This window comes from Rhinatrema bivittatum, chromosome 8 (genome assembly GCF_901001135.1).
Source record: "Rhinatrema bivittatum chromosome 8, aRhiBiv1.1, whole genome shotgun sequence".
In the NCBI taxonomy this organism is placed as follows: domain Eukaryota; kingdom Metazoa; phylum Chordata; class Amphibia; order Gymnophiona; family Rhinatrematidae; genus Rhinatrema; species Rhinatrema bivittatum.
The window spans coordinates 100,143,837-100,159,623 of record NC_042622.1 but is presented as its reverse complement, the minus strand read 5'-3'; the positions used below and the strand labels follow the sequence as shown (position 1 = coordinate 100,159,623).

Genomic DNA, 15,787 nt, shown 5'->3' with positions numbered 1-15,787 from the left:
CCCCTTCCCTCTGCTATACACTGTGGAAAAGCAGTGCTACAAGCAGCCTGAAAACATGGAAAGGAGAAAGAGGACTCCTTACTTGTCATATGTGGGAAGCACGGCACATTCCTGCCTCTCCTGGATCAAAGATACATTTTGTAGAAGTAAGGTGTGCACAGATTCTGTCCCTTCAAGCATGGCTGTCGAGCCAGCCCTGGTTCTACCCCCCTGCATACGTGATTTCTCTAACAGGCACAGAACTACAGGTCCCTGGATACAATTGGGTAATATCTGGACTAGCTATCCCCTGTCCTCTTATCTGCAAGTATTTACCTGAACATCAAGCTAGAGAGTATAAAAAACTGCAACATTGCAACTGTTTCTCCTGAACGTTCATCTCTCACCACCCCCAGCACTCAGGAGCCAAGATGCACTTGGGAGATGCCCCAGGGTCCTGCAGACGGTAAGAGAACTCAGCCTGCTTCCTGCAGCGGTCAGAGAGCTCCCTCTGGTGGACAACAGTAATGCAGTTCTGTGCAATGTAAATAACGATCACCGTGTGACCAAACCCAGGTAATCCATACATATAAGCAGCTTAGGCAGGTGCTTATTTATTTATTTAGTTGTAAGCGTTTATATACTGCAGTTTGGTACTAGCCTTCACTACGGTTTACAGGTAGAACAACGGTTTACAGTTGTGCGTCCGTTGATGGCTGGTGGGGTGCGCGTGTCTGCACCATCACGCATATGCATCCTGCCAGTACCCGACCATATATTTAAAAAATGCAGATCCTGCTTCAAGCACCTCTCCCCACCAATCAAAACCACATAAATAATGGTGTCACTGGCTCCCAGGACCTCTCCCTAACCTCTCCCCACCCCTGCCCTTACCCCTTTGGAGGTCTGGGCATTCCAGGGGCAGGAGGGAACCCCAGTCACCTCTGCCCCACACGAGGATGGTGCCCATTATGTTGCAGGGCAGATTACTGCCACACAACAAAATATTGCTGGCCTTGGACTAACCAGAGGCTATTTTGGAATGCAGAAGCAGCCGGCCAGGAGCAACTGAAGATGGCTCCTGCCCCCGGAAGACCTGAGGAGCGTCGTTAGCGTAAGGGCTGGAATGATAAAAGATTGGGGGGGGGGGGGGAAGCCTGGAGGGCCCACAAGGCCTTTGTTTGAATGGGTTTGGTGGGGGAAGTAGGTACTTTTATAAACCTTTTGATGTTCTGAGTTTTTTGGAGGGGGAGTTGTTTGGTTCATTCGAGCTAATGGGAGGAGGTGAGAGTATACTGGGATGAGGCTGAGGAGATGAACAGGGAGTACTCTGTTCAGGGTGGTGGGGAATAGTAAAGTGTGCTGGGGTGAAACTGGGGAGAATAGACAGTGTGTACTGGGGTCTGGCTGGGGAGTTGTGGGAGCCAGGGTGTGCTGGGGCGGCCCGGTGGGGTCAGACTGGTCAGAGTGTGAGGGGGCTGGTCAGAGTGTGCTGGAGTCAGGCAGGGCAGGAGGGCAGAGTGCTAGGGGCAGGCTGGGGAGGAGGGGCCAAAGTGTGCTCTGGTCAGTCTAGAAAGAGGGGGCCAGAGTATGCTGGGGTCAAGCTGGAGGGGCAGGACCAGAGTGAGCTGGGGTCGCTCTAGGAAGAGGTGGCTGCTGAAGTTGATTGGGGGGGGGGGGGGGAGGAAGGCACAAACAGGCAGGCTAACAGTGCGCTCCAATGGAGCGCACTGTTAGCCTGCGATTGGCCGCGTGTTTTCGACGCGCTGTTTTTACCCCTTATAAAGTAAGGGGTAATAGCGCGTCGAAAACGCACGGCCAACCCCCCCGAAACTAATAGCGCCCTCAACATGCAAATGCATGTTGATGGTCCTATTAGTTATTCCTGTGTGATACAGAAAGTAAAATGTGCAGCCAAGCCGCACATTTTACTTTCAGAAATTAACGTCTGCCCAAAGGTAGGCGTTAATTTCTGCTGGCACCGGGAAAGTGTACAGAAAAGCAGAAAAAAAACTGCTTTTCTGTACACCCTCCAACTTAATATCATAGCGATATTAAGTCGGAGGCCCCAAAATTTAAAAAAAATCAAAAATTTAAAAAAAAAAAAATTTTAAATCGGCCGGTGGCTCGCGGGTCGGAAGATGGATGCTCAATTATGCCGGCGTCCGTTTTCCGAACCCATGGCTGTCAGCAGGTTTGAGAACCGACGCCGGCAAAATTGAGCGTCGGCTATCAAACCTGCTGATTGTCGCTGCTCCTGTCATAAAGGAGGCACTAGGGACGCGCTAGTGTCCCTAGCGCCTCTTTTTACCGCTGGTCCTCATTTGCATACTTGATCGCTCGCCCAGGAGAGTGGCAGGGGTGCGCGTTGGGAGAGCGGGCACTTGCCTCGGAGTGCCGGCTCTCCTGCGAATTTTACTGTATCGGCCCGAAAGTGTGCTGGGGTTGGGCTAGGGAGCAGGGTCAGGGTGTGCTGGGACTGGGCCGCAGTGGGGGTAGACAGGAGTGTATTGGGGCTGGGCCAGTGAGGAGGGAAGGAAGTGGTGGGGTTAGGCAGATGAAGGAGGGTCAAATTGAACTGAGGAGAGCAGGCTAGGAAGCGAGGGTGGGGGGCTCATTGTGCTGGGGGTGGGGGCAGAGTCTGTTGGGACAAACCAGTGAGGCGGGAGGGAGTGCTCAGGTGGAGGAGTCAAAATGTGCTGCAGAGAAGGGAAGAAACTGCTAGGACAGAGCTCAGGAGGGTAGAAGCAAGTGCTGGGTTCAGTGAATCAGGGCCTCCAGGGAATTTCAGATTCCCTGGAGGGAACCGATATGTTTTGGGGGTTTATAACAGGTTGCACACATGCATGTCTTGCATAGTTGTTACACAAATTGTTCTTGACAGATTTTTACTGTATTCTCTGTATGCTTAGTGACAGGAGAGCAGTTACGGAGAGAACCGGGAACCGCTGAGCATCATGTGGCAGAGTCTCTGCAGGTCAGAAATCAGGGAGCCCAGGCCTCTTCCTACCTGCTGGAAGTCCTGGACAAAAAACAAATTCCATTAAAATGCCCGACATTATCGTAATGGAGGGACAAAACTGCTGGCTCCATTCCCTCTGGGCAGAGGTTAATATGAAGCTTCCCCTCCCCAGCACCCCCTTGCACCATGACAAGGAGACTCCCTCCTAGACACTTCATTCGAGGCTTCAATGCTATTACCCTCCTAGATCAGAGAGTCACAAAAATCTACTTAGTAGCCAAGTGGGTGGAGAGGTATGCAATTCCTCCTAACGAAGGAACGATCCACACAAGCTTTAACATGTAGGATGCTTACATTAGGCTGAGAAATTGCACAACCACAACTACAGTCAGTCCTTCCAAGGAAGGAATGAATAAATAAAATTGGGAGAGAGAGGTCTGGCCATCGTTAGCTTTTATGGCTTGGATGGGCCTCCTTTTAGGACTACCTGCATGGAGTGATGGTTACAACCCTAAACACCTTGCTGGGCAGACTGATAGTTCATCTTGGTCTTTATTTGCCCACATTTACTGTGTTACTATATTGTGACAGGGGCAGCCAGTGGAGATCTTTAAGCATAGGCTGAATATGCTCATTAGATTTAGTCCTGGTGATAAGACGAGATGTGGTATTTTGCACAAGTTGAAGCCTATGCAATTGATATTTAGGGAACACTATAAACAAAGAATTGCAATAATCAGTACATGTTTTTACCAAAGCTTGAATCAGAATACGCAGATCTGACTCTCAAAAAAAAAAAAAAAAATGCAAATAAGAGATGTTCCACAGCTTGAAAAAAAGCAGACCTTAACTATAAAGGAAATATGTTTCTGCATAGTTAATTTGGAGTCTAACCAGTTTCCAAGATGTTAACTTCTGTTCTTGAACAAATAGTTGGAGACCCAACTTGAATTAAGGGACATTCAAAGTGCACATGTGGATGTTTAAACTAAAGAAATTCAGATTTGGTTTTTTTTAATTTTGATTTATATTCCACTTTTCAACCAAAGCAGATTTTGTTCAGGTACTTATGCATTTCCCTATGCCTAGAAGGTGTGTGTTTGTTGTTTACTTACATTCTGCTTTTCAGAACTTCAAAGTGAATTACATTCAGGTACTGGAGATATTTTCTCTGTCCTGAGGGCTCGCAACACAGGCTAAAGTTACTTGCCCTAGATCAGGGGTCAGGAACCTTTTTGGCTGAGAGAGCCATGAACGCCACATATTTTAAAATGTAATTCCATGAGAGCCATACAATATGTTTAAAACTAAATACAAGTAAATGTGTGCATTTTATGTAAGATCACACTTTTAAAGTACAATAAGTCTCTGAAAATATTACACCAGGCCTTAAGACACCAATACATCTCCTATTAGGAAAACGGACCAAGTCAGGCTGCTATAGAGCCCTACACAGAAACTACACGCCAGCAGAAAACCTCACCTGAATCACATGTGCTGACCCTCACCTAACAAAGAATAAAGAGACCAAAACGCATAACAAGAAGCATGCAGATGAAAACTGAATTGGAAACTGCAACAAGCCAGAGTCTCTGTATGCAGTGTAACAAAGGAAAAAAGAAACATCACCCATCCTTATAAAACAAATCAAGAAATATAAAATCATCAGCAGTAAAACTGTACTAACAAAAAGAACATATTTTGAAACAGCTGATGAGTGGAATATCCAATAATTAAAAACTCATATAAAACATTTCCAGATACCAACAAAATATTTCAAAATAGCAGACACAAAGACCCAGTAATGAAAAATAATAAGGATACAAAAATTTTTTTGCTCTGCATACCTGGGAACATTTGATATCCAGGTGTCCTGAGATTGTTCTGAATTAGCAGGAGGCGGGGTGGTTTGCTTGGAACTTTCTCCTCTCTCAGTCACATACCAGCGCTCTCTCTCACACTGGCTCTCAATGACACACCTATACACACATGCTCTCAGTACTCACATATACACATGTTTTTTCTCTCTCACTTATATAGGCTCTTAATTACACATTTACACACATGCTGTCTATCTTTTCACGCTTACACACACACACAGGCTTTCAATCACATAAATACATGCTGTCTTTTTCTCTCACACACAGACTCTCATTCACATGCTTACAAACATGTTCTCTCTCTTTCTCTCATTTACACACAGGCTCTCAATCACATACTCACATGCTCTCTCACCTAAATCAGCTCTCAATTACACACAGACACACATGGTCTCTCTCTCTCATTTAAACACAGGCTCTCAATCACATACTCACATGCTCCATCACCTAAACCAGCTCTCAATCACACACAGACACACATGATCTCTCTCTTACTTATACACACAGGCTCTTAATCATACATACACATGATTTCTCTCACACACAAAGGATCTCAATCATACACACATACTCTTTCACACAAACTTACACATACAGGTTCCCAATGGTAAACTTACATTCATGCTCTCTCTCTCTCACAGGCAGGCTCTCAATCACAGACATATTCTCTTTCACATATACAGGCTCTCAATCATTCACATGCTCTCCACGTCCTCTTCCGGGCCGCGGGGGGGCGGGAAGAAGAGACCACACTAGCGTGGTCTCTTCTTCCCGTGCATGCACCCAATGCTCACCACTTCCTCTTCCAGTCCGTGGGGGGGTGGGCGGGAAGAAGAGAGCATGCTGGTGCCGCCGACTCCAGCTATTCTGCCGCGTTCCGCCCGGGCTGACAGCATTTTAAGCCCGGGCGGAGGAGGACCGGGGAGCAGCTGGGTCAGCTGGGAACTGGAAAGTGTGGCGACACTTGTCTGCGAGCCAGATGCAGCCCTCAAAAGAGCCATATTTTTTATTTTTTTATTTATTTGTGTTTTTCTATACCGGCATTCACGGAAGTTCGTATCATGTCGGTTTACATAAAACAAGGGGTGAGCAATACATTATAACGTACATAACTATAACAAGAGAGTATACTTTACAATTTATAACAAGTGCATAGAAAAATAAGTTACAATAAACAGGGATGAATCTAACTGGGAGTAGAATAAGAGGAAAGATAGAGGTTTAACAAGAAGTAGAACATATCTGGCTCGCGAGCCATGGGTCCCCGACCCCTGCCCTAGATCATAAGGAGTGGCAGTGGGATTTGAACGCTGGTTTCCCTGACTCGTAGCCTGCTGCTCTAACCACTAGGCTGCTACTCCTCATGGTTCAGTTTTAATGTACTAGCAGCCAGTCATTGTTCAACCTTCAAATGCAATCATTCAATTTAACAATAGTTTCATCTTGATGTACACGCAAAATGCCATAAATTTGGATGTTACCTGCATGCATTTATTTTATAGCTTTTATAAATTGCTATTCAGATAATTGCTCAAAGTGATGTACAAAAATATACATAAAAGACATCCATACATAAATCCAAACAAAACTAAGATGACAAAACAAACAGTAATGCTGCAGATCAAAAGAAGACCATAATTTAAGAAAAGCTCATAGCATTAATCAGTTTAGCAAGAGATTTTATATATATGTTTGTGTGTATATATGCAGTATATATATTAAGCCATGAAAGTAACAAAATAGACCCCTGAGGTACCCTAAACACAAGCCATTTCCCCAACAAACATAATGAGTCTTATTTTGAAGAATCAAAGTAAACCAAGACTGAACTGTGCCCTTGACACCAGATGGATCTCTTGAATGCAGCACTAGCTGGTTGTAACTGATGCCCCACGCAGGTAACCTGCAAAAATGTTTCACCAAAAGTTCCCATAAGTTATCCTGGTTCTTCATTTCCACCCTCAGGGATCCTGTGTGCTTATCGTACTCCCTTTTGAATTCCGTTTCTGTTCTTGACTTCATCACTTCTTCCCAGAGGGCATTCGCCACTCTTTCCATGAAATATATTTCCTGCTATTGCTCCTGTGTCTAACCCTTGGAGCTTCATCACATGACCTCTAGTTTTACAGCTTCCTTTCCACTGAAAAAGGTTTGATTCTTGTACATTAATACCTTTTAGGTATTTAAAAGTTTGTGTCATATTCCCTGTCTCTCCTCTCCTCTACAGCATCCATAAAGGGGACGGAACAGCTCCCCTATGAGGAAAGACTAAAGAGGTTATTTAACTCGGAGAAGAGACAGCTGAGGTGGGATATGATAGAGGTCTTTAAAATCATGAAAGGTCTAGAATGGGTAAATGTGAATCGGTTATTTACTCTTTCGGATAATAGAAGGACTAGGGGGCACTCCATGAAGTTATCATGTAGCACATTTAAAACTAAATTGGAGAAAATTCGTTTTCACTCAACACACAATTAAACTCTGGAATTTGTTGACAGGGGATGTATTAGTGCAGTTAGTGTAGCTGGGTTTAAAGAAGGTTTGGATAAGTTCTTGGAGGAGAAGTCTATTACCTGCTATTAATCAAGTTGACTTAGAAAATAGCCACTGCTATTACTATCAGTAGCATGGGATATACTTAGATTTTGGGTACTTGCCAGGTACTTGTAGCCTGGATTGGCCACTGTTGGAGACAGGATGCTGGGCTTGATGGACCCTTGGTCTGACCCAGTATGGCATGTTCTTAAGAAAGGAGCCCTCCTTGTTGGCCACAACAAAATAAAAGGAATATCATCCTGTATTTTCTTGAGACGTGGGTACTGGAATCACAGCCCTCAGACTGAGAGGCCTTGACAGTGTAGATTCCACTGTCTGCTTCTTCTACAGGGTGTGGCAAGGAGAACCATGAACACTGTGAAATTCCAGTGCATATCCTTCTCATATCACCTCCAGGACCCAGTGATCTGATGTGATCTTGACCCATCTCTGATAAAAGAGAGAGAGGCATCCCCCTATCTCTTGTTCCTGAGGGTGGGTCAGCAAACCTTCATTGTGAGGCTTGGGAGGATCCGCTATCCTAGTCCGTGCCTCCCTTGGGCTGTCTAGGACAAAAGGGCTGATACTTGCTGAAAGGCGGAGTCCTCTGAAAGTTCAGCCCTTTTGTAGGGACAAAACTGCTTGGAACCCCTGAGATGACCCCTAATACCAAAGGGTTGCTGCAACTGCTTCTTATCCTCTGGCAACCGAGGAACTAGGGATTTGCTTTTACTGGCCAGTTTCTCCAACTCGCTCCCAAACAAGAGGGAGCCTTTAAAAGACAATTTCGAAAGATTAGCTTTGGAAGTTGCATCGACTGACCAATTTTGCAGCCATAGCTGGCCACTGTTAATGAAGCCACTCCTCTAGCTGAGGTGGGGACCAAATCACAGCCCACATCTGCTATAAAGGTGGCAGCAGGTTCCAAAACTACTGTGGAATTCACCCCAGAATCATCAACCTCCTGAGAGAGAGAAGGAGACAACAGCAAACCACCAAGGAACAACAGGAAGCTATCTGCGATGTCATCGCCACTGCTTCAAATGCTTGCTTAAGGATGGCCTCTGTCCTCCTATCATGTACGTCCTTCAAGGCCGCTCTTCCCTCCACAGGGATAGTCGTCCTGCTTAGAGATGGCACAGACAAGCGCATCCACTTTCGGAAAACGCAGACACTCTCTCACCACTGGATCCAGGGAGCACAAGCCTTCCAAGGTCTGACCCTCTTTGAAATTTTCCTCCGAGGTGTCCCATACAAGATCAATCAATTCTTGAATGGCTTCCATAACAGGGAAAAAAAACAAGAGGCTCTATGCCAAGAAACCAAAATGGGATTTTTCCTTAGCTCAGACATGGAAATCTTCCGCAGGCATGCCCAGCATCTTCAAGGTCTGGGAAATCAGGGCCGGCAGTTCATCTCTATGAAAGAACCGCAACATAGTCCTACAAGGTTCCAGTCCTGGAGGAATTTCCCCATCCTCCAGACGGTCAGAGTCTGCCTCATCATCAGTGCCATCCGGATTCCTGTCGGGAATACCCGCAGCTAACCGAGGTGTGCTTCGGCACTTAAACATAGCACTGGAAGAGAGAGAGCCCACCGCCTGAGGATATGACCTGAACGGATCGAAGACCGTGCCTGAGGAAAGATTGCAATCCTTGAAAAAAAATTCTATCCAAGAAAAGGCAGAAGGATCCATACCAAAACCAGAAGGCACTTGTGCAGAGCCCACTGAGCTGCCATCCCCTGCTGAGGAACCAGTCAAGGGCGTTCCAAGGTCAGGTGTCCCTCCTGACATGTCCTTACCCAGGCCATCATCAGACTAGGAAGAAGCAGGCTTAATAAAATCAGAGGAAGATAATTCTCCTTCAGCCTCTAAGCAGTGCTGACACATGTTAGAGGGCACAGAAAGAAAGGCGTTTAGGTTTCTCAGTCACTGGAGCCATTAGTTCGTCAGTATGCACAACAGGCAACTGAAGATTTGCATCCAGCCCGTTCACGCTGAAAATATTTAAGCGCACAAAAGTTAGGTGCCCCAAGTCTATGCCTCGCAAAACTAAGTGCACTGTCACTGCGCCAAACCTGGGCGCACAACATACCGTATTTTTCGCTCCATAAGACGCACCTGACTATAAGACGCACCTAGGATTCAGAGGGGGGAAATAAAAAAAAAAATTTGTGCTAAACCGGCTCTGCGTCTGGGCGTCTTATGGAGCAAATTAGGGGATTGCATAGTTTTTTTTTTTCTCCCCATTTTGTTTTCGGGTCTGGGGAGGGCCATTTCGGTCCACTCCCCAGATCAGAAAACTTTTCTTTCTCTGGGAACCCCTCCCCCCCAAAAAAAACCCCATCCCAACCCTTTAAATTAACAACCCCCCACCCCCCACCCCCCCCCCCCCCAAGACCTGCCAAACGTCCCTGGTAGTCCAGCGGGGGTCCAGGAGCGGTCCGGGAACGATCTCCTGGGCTTCGGCCGTCGGCTGCCAGTAAACAAAATGGCGCAGACGGCCCTTTGCCCTCACTATGTCACTGAGACCGACCAATAGCAGCGGTCGGTCCCAGTGACATAGTGAGGGCAAAGGGCCGTTGGCGCCATTTTGTTTACTGGCAGCTGACGGCCCACGCCCAGGAGATCGTTCCCGGACCCCCGCTGGACCACCAGGGACGCTTGGCAGGTCTTGGGGGGGGGCAGGAGGGTGGGGGGTTGCAGTAAATTAAGTCGGCAGGTCTTGGGGGGGGTCAGGAGGGTGGGGGGGTTTGTTAGATTTTTTTTTTTTTTTAATATTCGCTCCATAAGACGCACATACATTTCCCCCCCACTTTTGGGGGGAAAAAAGTGCATCTTATGGAGCGAAAAATACGGTATATATGTTAGAATTGCGCACGGGCAGTGCGCCCAAAAGAAACTGGGCACACAATTCGGACGCACTTGCGCACACAGACAGTCCCGTAGAGGGCAGCCGAAAGCACAGAAAAGCGTGTGAAACCGCCGCCGTGGCCTACGACACGGCGCACAGGAAAATACATTAACAGTGGGGCCTTGCCCACCCGGGCTGCTCATCTCGCCAGGCTGCCCAATTCCCTTAACCCTCACAGAAGCGGGAACAAACATCGGAATGGTGTGCTAAGCACGGAGACCGGAGGAAGTCCTACACAACCCCTCTACTCTGACCTTTTTTTTTTTTTTTAAACTTACCTGAGCTCAGCCCTTCCCGGCTGAGTACAGAGATGGTCTCTGGCTGTGGAAGGGAGAAGGCATCTGCTGTCACTGCCACGCTCGGCTTCCTGCTGTACAATCAGAGGTAAGTCCACTCCAGCTGAAAAACCAGCTACCGGACCAAGGCTCACATCCTGAGGGACGAAGGAAATCACCTCAGGAATTATCAACTGGGGGAGGGACCAGTTGGTATCACCGCAGGAGAGCAGGGCTTTTTCTTTTCTTTATAAAATTCTTCCAGAATCTGAAACAAACTCCAGTAGGAAGATGCACGTCCACCATCTGCTGGAGACAGAGAATACTGGCAAGCAGATGTCACTGCAGGACTATATACTCTACTGTGATGTCAGTTTGCTCTGTCTCCATCTGCTGGCAGAGGTGCATACCCACTGGCCCTGCTAGGAAACCAGCATTTTCCAAATTCCAACCTCCACTTCTTGTTCGCTTCTCAGCAGGGACTGGAGGACACAAAGTCCAACTTGGAAGAGTAATTAATGTACTCAAATGTTCTATCAAAATATAGTTAATGAGTTTTGGCAAGTGGAACACAGGCTATTATTAATTATTACAGAAAGACCATGAGATTTTTTAAATAGAAGAAGGTTTTCACTATGCTTGCACTGGACCCTAAAAATTATCCCCTAAAACCATTCCATTGAATTTTGCCATTGTGATGTTGTCATAGTAAATCATGTCAAGCTTATGACTAGTCCCTCCCAGAACCAGTAATGAAAACTATAAAACTAAAAGTCACCCTTATTAAAAAAAAAAAAAGTGGTCTCAGCCATTCAATTTTCTCATAAAAACAGGCCATTGTTAATTGAGATGTGGAAATTGTTAGGCAGTCTCAATGGCTGTGGGGACATGAAGTGTGCCGTGTCCTTCTGAAGTGCTCCTCCAGCAAACAGAAGTCCTGGATATTTAAACAGAAGTCCTGGATATTTAAACGTCATGTCTTGAGCGGCCCAACTGCACGAACAGGGGCCGCTTTCGCCCGTGCAGGCGTCCATCTTCGCGGGCAGCTGGAGGCAGGAGAGGGGAGCCGCGGTCATCCTCGCCGATGTCCGGAGGGGGGCTGCAAAAAGTAAGTCGCTTCGTCGCTTTACACTGCCAGTCCCCCCTCCCCTCCTCCCGGAGCAAGGCTGCTTTTCGCGCCCTGCTTCGGGAGGAGGGGAGGGGGACTGGCAATCCCGAGCGTAGGATTGCCCGTCCTCTCTCCCCTCGCTCTTGCTACTTTTTTTTTCGCTTTACACTGCCAGTCCCGCCTTGCTTCGGGAGGAGGGGGAGGGGGGACTGGCAATCCCGAGGGTCAGAGAACTGTCCACTTCCTGGTACCTGTCATTTCAAATGACATTTGAAATGACAGATACCAGCGTGGTTGTGAAGCGTTAGGCCCGCGCACTCAGGTTACTGTATTGGCGCTCTATACAGTAAAATGGGTTGCGCAGGCCTAACACTTCACGGACGCTTCTAAGACGCAGCTTGCATTAGCAAGCTATTTACATACAGGATCGAGCGGTAGGTGAGCTGCACTGTGCGTGCGGCAACCGCAGGTGCGCCGGGCACTAACGCAGCTCTTCCTACCGCTCGGTACTGTATTGACCTGAGTGTGAGGTACTACCTGCACTATTTCATCAGGAGGTAGGGACCCTGTGCAAGACCATTCATGACAGAATAAAGTAAGTTTGCTTTACAGGAAAAGTAATTACTACATTTCACCTTTCTTAAAATGTCTTATAATTCCCTGCCCCTTCCTTAAGTAGTCAGTTGAGCTCTCTAGTCGCAGTGGTTCTTTACCTAGTCTCAGGACACACGAGGCCAGTCTGATTTTCAGGATATCGGCAATGGACCCGCAGGAAATAGATTTGCATATAAAAGGAGACACTGCATACATATCTCTAGCATGTATATCCTGAAACCCAGACTGGCCAGATATGTCCCAAGTCCTGGATTGAGGCCCACTATGTAAACCAGGATCCTAGGGTACAAAAGAAGGCAGAAGGTATTTCCACAGTATATTCAGTTGACAATTAAGCAAAGAGAAAACCAGAATAAAAAAAAAAAAAGAGAGAGAGAGAGAGAGAGAGAATTTCATGCCTAGGAAATATCAGGGTTTAAAGTATTTTGGAAATGTTTCCTATTGAGCCCCTCAGCTGAGCTCCATGCAGACATCATACTAATACACACATAGCATGAATCACTGTAGTAAATGACAGAACATGCGACTATAACAATGCACAGCTTTTATTCCAACAATAAATATAAAAAATATATGAACAGGATTTAGGACAAAACAAAAGAAGATTTCCAAAGCTAAAATTATTGATGACATACAAAAATTAAAAAGGACAAACCTCTAGTTACCCTGAAAATGCAAAATATAAAAACCTAAATATCTGAAAAACAAAATTAGACATAAGACCAGCAGGAGGAGAATAGGCGAGAGAATTCTGATGATGCAGACAGAGTCGGGGCTTGCAAATGTAAGAGTTTCTGCTCAATGTGATCACTGGGCCACCCTGAGGAAATATCTCCACGGGGATTAGAACTCACCAGGTCTAATGATCAGCCAGGAGGAGACCCTCTGCTGACCATGCTGGACAGCAGCACTTCCCAAACGTTTAGCCAATATGACCTCATTTTAACACGTAAAAAATAATGCAACCCCATAGGCCAACCAAAACAAAATACTACACCTCCTCCCCACTCATGGAAAGGGGAAAAGCAGCAATGAGAGCAGCAGTCAGTGTGTGCTCACAGGCCCCAGCCCTCTGCCCAGGATTGCAGTCTAAGAAAGCCTGTGCAGGATGAAGAGGGTGTGGGGACCGTGAATGCTCACTGGGCCCTGCGCTGCTTTACCCCAGCCATTCCAAGGTTAGGAGGGAAGAGGAACAGAGATCTTTGCAAAGGGAGAGACCCTGCTCTTTGTGACTCTCATCCAGGAAACTACATTAGCATTCCAGTTTTTCTCTCACTACTAGAAGGGGTGATTACACCACAAGCGCATTCTAGCTATAAGAGAGTGTTTTAGAAAGTGCTTGGACATTACCTTCTTCCTGCCACCCATGTGCACAGCATGAAGGCTTAGGAACAGGTAAAATGTATCTATAAACAATGATGTACATAGGGGGCATTATGCAGCTCAGGACTTGCAGTGCTCCCTTCTGACTGGCTGGGGCTCCGTGTCACTTTTTCAGAGGCTGCCAGCTATGTCACCATGCAAAGGACATCTTTTCAAGTCAACAGTTTCTTTGCTTAGACAAAAAGCATGGAGACAAGGATACACATGCCATTTTATTGGTCCGAACATTTAGCATCACAAAATGAAGTAGCTCATCCTTAGCTGGTTCTGAGCATACTCATATACTCATATAGATACGCTAATATACAAAATAAAATACTGAGTTTGCTCAGCAGGAGTTATTGCAGTCACTAAGTGCTGCCATCTTCTGCAAACAGAAATGTTTTAAAATAGTTTATTGCTGGCAATCAAAGAGGAAGGTCGGGGGGGGGGGGGGGTCACGTGATGCGGTGAAGCCGGCAGACATTAGATTGCTGTGCTCTGAGTACCGCTCACGTTTTCTCTTAAAATATCAGCGCATTAAGGACCCTCTCGATTGCAAAACTACCCTAGTTCAGTGGGAAGTGTGGACAAGCAGCCCGGTAAAGTTAGAGTCGACGGTTTGGCTGGCCAGCTGCAGAAAAAAGAAAAATTGAAGCCGACTGATCCCAAAATGGCAAAAGTGCGGGAGGCCTTGGAATGTAGCAGCCTGACTGAATCCATGATATCCACACTAACCAACAGCAGTTGTTCTAGCACTGGAACATAAATTCGACAAATTGTCTGGACAGATCTAAGACCTAAGTGACTCACTAGACTCTTTCAATAATCATATGGACACTGTGGAGGAAAGTATCAGCCACAACGAAGATGAACTCCTAACCATGCAGGGCAAAATCCTCACACTCGAAAAATTGCTGAAAGAGAAGGAAGCCAAACTAGACGACCTAGAGAACAGATCAAGATGCAGTAATTTGCATTTCATTGGCTTCCCTGAAGATATTCCAGAGCAAGACCTGGCAAAAGTAACAGAAATAACAGATCAGGTAGATCTAGCGCAGAGGGCAAACAGGTGGAGGGGGATGAGATGCCCAAAGCAATGCAACTAGCACATATTGTTGTATTACCTAAACCTGGAAGGGACCCACAGCTAGCATCTTCTTACAGACCTATTTCTCTGTTAAATGTAGAAATCAAGCTTTTTGCTAAAATTCTGTCTTTTTCTGGCTTAATTCTGCTGGTTTTTCTCAGTTGGGGCACACTTAAGACTTTTAGTTTTATAAGAACACCATCAAGAGTTAGAAAAAAGAAACAAAGATAGTTATGCAGTTTGTGAGAGGAGTGGGGAGGACATAGAGGTTCTCCATGGTTTCAGACAGAAATCTAAAGGTGCTGGAGCACTGACAGGTCAAACTGCAATGACCATTTATTTACAGTTTCAGAGGCTCCAAGGGAACATACTCAGAGTAATATGAGAAAATATTTAAGAACATAAGAACATGCCATACTGGGTCAGACCAAGGGTCCATCAAGCCAGTATCCTGTTTCCACCACCTTATCTTCACGCCTCTCTCCAGACCCAGACCTCTGCATTGCCTGACTACACTGATGCCTCTCTCCAGACCTGGACTTCAGCATCGTTTGACTACGCTTGACCCTCTCAGTGTTCAGACCTCAGCCTTGTTTGCCACTGCTTCCAGATTGCCGCCAGCCCTGACTCAAGCCTGTTCCTTGTTGCCTCTTCAGCCTACTTCCTATTCAGGCTTCGGCCTGCTCTTGCTCGGGTGTCCCCTGTCTGCCTATGTTCCTTTGGCGCTCGAGTTTCTAGGACACTACCTATTCCAGTGTAAGACTGTACCATCTCCCCTCTGCTGTCTCTGGGCTGATCACCATCTCCTCATCGACGACATACAGAGGCCCACCTAAGTCCAGCTGGCCCCAGCACCCAAAGGCTGAACCCGCGGGGAACAAGGGCTGGTATTGGTGAAGCTCCAGCTAGCCTCTGTTCATCAGCCCACTCCGCCTGCCAACTGTGTGGACCCATAGGCCCCTGCCTACAGGTTGCGTCAACCCCACCTCGGCCCAAGGGCCCACCTCCAGTGCAACACTGATCATTCTAACTTAATGGGTTATAAGGTTCTTATCTGCCCTCCTAG

The 15,787-nt window shown here is 46.6% G+C and overlaps 1 protein-coding gene across 4 annotated transcripts in view; it reads right to left on the bottom strand.

The window, feature by feature from the left end:
• DAB2IP (DAB2 interacting protein) overlaps window positions 1–15,787 on the bottom strand; it is a 1,007,890-nt gene that overhangs the window by 991,278 nt on the left and 825 nt on the right. The gene's annotated exons all lie outside the window — the stretch shown is intronic.